The sequence below is a fragment of the Hibiscus syriacus genome, unplaced genomic scaffold (genome assembly GCF_006381635.1).
Source record: "Hibiscus syriacus cultivar Baekdansim isolate YM2019G1 unplaced genomic scaffold, ASM638163v2 tig00111053_pilon, whole genome shotgun sequence".
NCBI lineage: Eukaryota > Viridiplantae > Streptophyta > Magnoliopsida > Malvales > Malvaceae > Hibiscus > Hibiscus syriacus.
In genome coordinates, this window is record NW_024062964.1 from 755,967 (window position 1) to 762,914 (window position 6,948).

General features: G+C 33.4%; 1 pseudogene; it reads left to right on the plus strand.

Annotated features, from left to right (window-relative positions):
* The first annotated feature begins 3,606 nt into the window (after nt 1–3,606).
* Nucleotides 3,607–5,348, plus strand: LOC120151351 (annotated as a pseudogene).
* The last annotated feature ends 1,600 nt before the right edge of the window (nt 5,349–6,948 follow it).

Consider the following 6,948-nt stretch of genomic DNA (forward strand, 5'->3'; position numbering starts at 1 on the left):
AGGCGATGACATCACATATGGATGCGGTATGTAAATCGCTGTAGACGGTGGCTACTGTGAAGGTCCTACTGGTACAACTGAGGATGAATCGGAAGAACATGCTCTTCGTCTACGAGTCGGGGGACGATGGTGCTGTGTCGGTGAACGTCTCTGTCGACATCGCTGAAAAGTCTGCCCTCGTGCATCATTGGAAAGCAGAAACGGTTTCCTGTTATTATTGAACCACTCATAATAACTGTCAGCAACCATCAAGAGGTCAGTAAAAATGGGCTCTCTATGGGGAAGGCGCCGATTTCGATCATCCCACAACACGACCCACTCATGATGCCTCACCATCCAATCTGTATCGGTTTTGCCGTGTCTATCTGTGCTATACAACTCGTCCATATTGTGAGGTGCTTCTGAAATTGGTTGAAAACAATCAAATTGTCGGAGCACACAATCAATGGAGTGCCACTCGACAATCGCATAACAGATCAAAGGGAACATCGCCATCAATACATCTAATAGGCCCTTCAACTCAGGTGGGATCACGATCCTCACATCATCATTAGAATATGATACCCATTCAAACTAAAACAAATATATATAATTTTTATCAAAATAATAATCTAATTACACAACTATAATCTAAAATCGATTTTAAACATTAAAATGCATACTTGTGTGCCAGCCTTCTGATCGATTAACACCCTAATTTTTTCTAAATCATCAGGTAGCTCCTGATGATTTTTCCTATCAGTAAACCACCTATTCAAGGAAAACAAAATTTATTATACACTGTATAAAATGATTAATATACGAAATCAGTTTTATAATTACCTCAATAGTAGCGGAAATACAAATGAGTTCTTGACAACGGGACATAAAAAGGGCAATCGATACCATGCCCAAGACTGCAGCAGCATGAGACATCCGCCGATAGCATTTTTCTTGTAGTCAGTGGCTCGACACATCTCCCTGTACAGGAAAGCCAAAACTGTCGAGCCCCAACTGAGTGATCCGGCCAGACGAAAGTAGCCAAGATGTCGCAATCACATATAGTGAACTTGGTTGCGCGATTTGTCCCGTATCAACAACCCTCCTATCAGCTGCAGTATGCATGTCAGTGTATACATTTTAACTTCATCATCAGAGGCGTCCTCGCTCAACTCCCGAAAATTGGCATATAACCAATTTAACGATATCCGACCACCGTTAAAACTTTTCGGGACACGTCCTAGATAGTCCTGACACAAAGCAGTCCATGAACCGTGTGCCATCCCCGATATCACATCTCCATCCACCGAAAGCCCTAGATGCATAGAAACATCCTCAAGTGTAATCGTGCACTCTCCGCACGGAAGATGGAATGTGTGGGTCTCTGGCCTCCACCGCTCTACTAAGGCAGAAATAAGGTCTGGTTCTATCTTACAGTGACCCTCATATCTACCTATGTGATCGAATCCAGCCTCTACTAAATACGGCAAGACACATCTAGGTATCATTAACTTAAGATTCCTAATAAAAAGATCTAATACACAGTCTTTCTCCTAAAATTAAATAATTACAAAAAATAATTTTTAAACTAATAATCATGCATTAAATAAATAAACAAATTATTACTAATAATTTAAATTATATTAAAACGTTAAAATGTTACCGTATCAGCAAAATGTCGCGATATATGATTTACATCCAAGCGAAGTAGATCTCCTTCCATTTTATATCTGCAAAAAAAATTAATTAAATAAAATATTAAAAAAAATTAATACTTAAATAAATTAAAAATAAAATATTAAATATAATAAAATATACCTTAATTAATTAAAATAGAATATAAGAGTATTTGAGAGAAGTTGATAGGATTTGGTGTGATGAAAGTGATTAAGAATGAGGGTATTTATAGGGAGGGGGTGAGGTGTGAACGGCTGAGGTAGAGGGTAGTTAAACCTAAGGTGCGTCGTAGAGGGCGCGTCTTTCTGACGCGTGTCAGCATTAAAGGTAAAGCGTGGCCCCTGCCCCGCACTATACCCAACGTGGCGCCAGATCAACGTAAAACGCGCTACAAGGGGAGCGCCTTACTATAAAAGGTGTTAGATCAAAAAAAATAATCTAAAAATACCTGACATAGAATATTATAGGGTATATGTGATATTTCATAAAAACGCCTTATAAAAATTCGATATTATATTTGTCTGTAACATTACTTTTATCAAATATATTGACAGACTTTAAAATTAACTAATCTTTATAAGCACTAGTTAACCTATAACACATTTGCTGTCAGAGATTATACCTACCTCCAATACCATTGCGGCACAATTCCCCTGACAGCAAGGCAGCAGGCTGCCACTCCCTGAAAAAAGCTAGGAATAATTTCTTGGATTCATAATACAAAAAACCATAATATATCACCATCCTGCCTGTCCACTGTCTACCCTGCCATTTATCCTTTAACTACCTTTCTTATTTTATAATTATTGCATGAACTATTAAGAACGAATAAAATTCGATTTTATTTAAAAATTAATTTTTTATTCTATTTTACATGAAAAAAATTAATTCAAATTAACTTCAAGTTATAATTTCATGAAGTCGGCTCGGAGAAAATTTAAGTTTAAATTGAGTTGTAAAATACAACTCGAATAACTCGAATAGTAACTTGAATAACTCAAAATTTTTAGTAATTAGTCTAATGGTTTTTTAAATTTGAGTTGAGTTCCTCAATTCTGTATGATATATGTATATCACATATGAAAAATTCATGAAGAAATATATATGTGTTGTGTATGATTATAAAAATGCATTTAAATTAGAAACAAATAATACAATAATATTATAAATATTTACAATTGAATTTAAACAAAAATTTTAAAATTTGACTCGACTCGGCTCGACTCAAATTTTATAAACTCAACTCGACTCAACTCAACTCCATAAAATTTCAAATCAACTCTGAATTGTAAAATATGACTTGTTAACCTGAATAACTCAAAATTTTTTTACTAAACTCGATCGGTCATTGATCCCTACAAACATTAATGAAAAATCGGTGATTAAAAGAATTTACATGTAAAAAAATAAATTACTGGGAGTTTTTCTATAAAAGTGACCATTTTTAAATTTATATCATTTGGAAAATATATATTTTTCAGATGTCTAGTAATACTAACATTATATATAATTGACTGCAGGCTTAGCCAGGTGCAATCCCTGTCTTTTCTAAGGACATGAGTTTTCTTTTAACAAACTTTTAAAAATTATAAATAATCACTAAAATTTAAAATAATTCTGATATTAAAATATATTATCTTTGTATGCACACATAAAGCAAATTGATATTTTTTTTGTCCTCCCTTTCAAAAGTTTCACACCTTAATTAATCTGAACTAATTCGAGCTGTACATCTAGTTTTTGTGGGTGAGTTTCTAAGTAAAGATTTTTTTGCATACACAAGGACTTGAACATGAGACATTGCTTAAGCGATATTAAACTACTTATTACTTGAACCAACCCCGTTAATAATTAGATTGTGATTTTGAGTGTATATGTATTATTAATAAAATAAAAATATTTAAATAAATACTACTTGTAATTATCATTAAAAAAATTATTTGTCCACCCATGAGAAAAATAATTCACACACGTGTGAAACACCAACTTCTCTATATATTCAACAAAATTTTAATTATCATTTATCATATACATTATAGAGCTAAGACTCTTTTCTTTCTTTCCATATCCTTGGCATTTTCAACTCACAAGCAACAGCAATACTTGCCAAACTTGTACGGCGCCACCGCAGCCCCACCGCCAACCCCTTCCACGCAGACCAATCGTCACAACGCCACATCAGGCGCCGCCGTGGATGCACTTTCCAAGCTCCTCCACCGCCTCCCTCCTACTCTCTCCCTACCTAAACGCCGCTCCTCCCCGTCCGTCACCACCTCCCCTCCTACTCTCTCTCTCTCTGATCCTAATCCTAACCATCTCCTCCTCTCTTCCGCTTCCGAACTCGGGTTCTTCCAACTCACAAACCATGGCATACCTTCCCAACTCGCTAACTCAGCTGAGACCGAGGCTCTCTCACTCTTTGAACTAGCTAGAGACCAAAAAGAACATTGCTTTCCTAAAAACTGGCCTTTAGGCTTCGACGTTGATGATGAGGAAGAAGACGGGGATGGAAAGGGTGAGTCGTTTTGCTTGGATGCGGCGGGGCTTTAGAGAAACTGGGATTGAAGATCATTGATGCGTTGGCAAATGCAGTGGGGTTTGAGAACCCAATAGGAGAGGATCCGACGCGGTTTTGCTCTTTGATGTGGATAACAGAGGGTTTAAACGGGGACCGTGATAAACCATCGGGAGGGTTTTACCCGTATGTTATTGGGTTGCAATACCAAATCAGGTCCCAAAAATATTCCTTATCGAAGGATTCGGGTTTGGTTTCGGTTTCACCGCAAGTGGATTCGATCATGGTCACACTCGGTGACATTGCTCAAGTAAGCTTCATTTCACACTTGAACTAATTATTAGTATCTATTTTTAATTAACGCCTCTGCTTGCCTAACACACATAATTTTACACATTAAGCAACAGTATTCAATCACTTATAATTTTTTTATCCATTAAAGAGTATTATTCTTCTTAGAGGCCCCATATTCAAATAGCTTGGATTTGCAATGATTAATAAAGATTATGAACTGATACTACTATATAATTAAAAAAATCACGTGACCTAATAGGAATAGATCGAGGGAGTGATAATGAAAATTTTAAATTTTCATATAGTTTAGGTATTTTCTTTGTATTTTATGTTGATGATGTAATTTGGCAGCCATGAAATTTTATAATTTCACATCCCTAACTTTTTTTTTAATATAACTTTATAAGTTCACACCTATAATATAAAATTTTATGTCGGTTACTTTGACATAAGATGATGTTTCACAACCAAATGAGTGATTAATGTTGATAAGAAACATGTTAGAATGATAATAAACAATGCATTGACAGGTTTGGAGCAATGGGAAAGTAAGCAAGGTGAGAGGAAGAGCAGTGGTATGTTCAGGCGACGGAAACAACCGTCGTTGCATATCAATGTCGCTATTAGTAACGATTCCGGTTGATAGTAGAGTGGAGACTCTGGTTTCCAAGGTCATTGATGAAGGGGATATAGGAATCGGCGACGAAGATGAAGGTCAAGTTCGTGGAAATAAGGAAGAGCAAGAAGAGAGAGTGTTTAATTCATTTTCATTTGAAGACTATGCATGGGGAGTTTATCACGACTCTTATCTCTTTAAAGATCCACTTGACAGATATCGCGTTTAATGTTTTTCAACAACTTTTTCTTCTCGTCTAAATAATGTTTTTTGTCAAGATGCAATTTTGTTTTCCTTTTCCTATCTCATCTACAAGTTATTCTACTTTATTGTTCGAATAAATTTGATTTTTAAATTATTTATAAATATAACGTTTAAAAAATATATATTGAAATGACAATTACGGAGAATAAAAGCGCTCGTTTTAAAGAGCGTCTTTTGAAATATGTTTTTTTTAAATGTCTTTATCATTCATGATAATTTGTCAATATATATCTTGAATAACATTAAAATATAAGATAAATGATCACCCAAAATGATAATTTTTTTCAAATTTGTGTCAATATAACCATTGAACTATTTAAATAATTTTAATATAGCCACCTGTCGTTAAGTACTTACGTGATAGTTAATAAAATTAGTTTAATTAGGGTGTATGTCCTTATAAAGTTACGTATTCACGGTGCTGGAACCCTGCTTTGTTTTCTTCCATTTTGATCACTACTTGTATATGATTTGTTTCCTCAGATTTTCATTTAATACAATTTGATCCTGATTTTATTTTTAATTTGTCTAATGCCTTAATTTGAGCATTAACTTTAAGATCTTTTATTGTAGTCATGTATTAAATTTATAGATTAAATCATCTACTTTTTAGAATTAATCAATTTGATCACCAAGATTAACTTTAATTCTTAATTTTTAATTAGGTTCTAATTTCAATTTAATTTAATAAATTTAATAAATTTTCAATCCAATCAAAAAGTGACATGTGTCACCTTTTGAATTGAAGTGAAAATAAAATAAAGGTGAGTTTTGACACCCAAGGGAATCCAACTTGGGTCCCAAGGGTGACCTACACATGCCTTAACCACTAAATTAATTCTCACATGTGTTATTGAAATAATAAATATGATGTACTAAAAAATTTAGTTTAGTGGTTTAGTGGCATATTTTCTTTTCAATCAAAGATTTCTTTTTTTTTCCTTTGATTACCAGATTCAGTGAACCTAAATTGAACTTGTAAAAAAATTAAAAAAATTGGGGATGAGCTACTTGATCGGGTAATGAAAAGAAAAAAATCTTTGGTTGAAAAGGAAGAAAAATGAAATGAGAGGATAAAGGAGAGTGAAGATTTAGAAATATATAAAGCAGATGAAATATTTTTCAATTTAATTATAATTTTGGGAATATTTTTGTTTCAATATAATTTTAAAATTTTAATTTAATTAATATTATTTTAATCATTTATTAATAAAATAAGAATAATAAATGCCACATCATACATAAATATTAATAAAATAAATCATCATGATGATTAAAATAGGAGTAATTCAAAAGTTGAGTGGTTAAATTGAAATTTTTCAAAGTTTAGTGACTAAAATAAAAGAGAAAAAATGAGGGTCGGATTGAGAGAAAAATAGGATGTATCTTCCTTAACGTGCCACATCATCACAAAACAACGGAATCGTTGATCAACAACGGAAAACGTTGGTCAAAAGATCACATTAAGTTTTTTCTGACTTGGAGGCCCACATTGGATGCAAAAAAAAAAAAAAGTGAAGAAGCACATTAATTTTTTTTGAAAAATACAAGGACCTTAGGTACCCTTTTACCTTCTCCTTTCGTGTATTTTTAAAATTTTAAT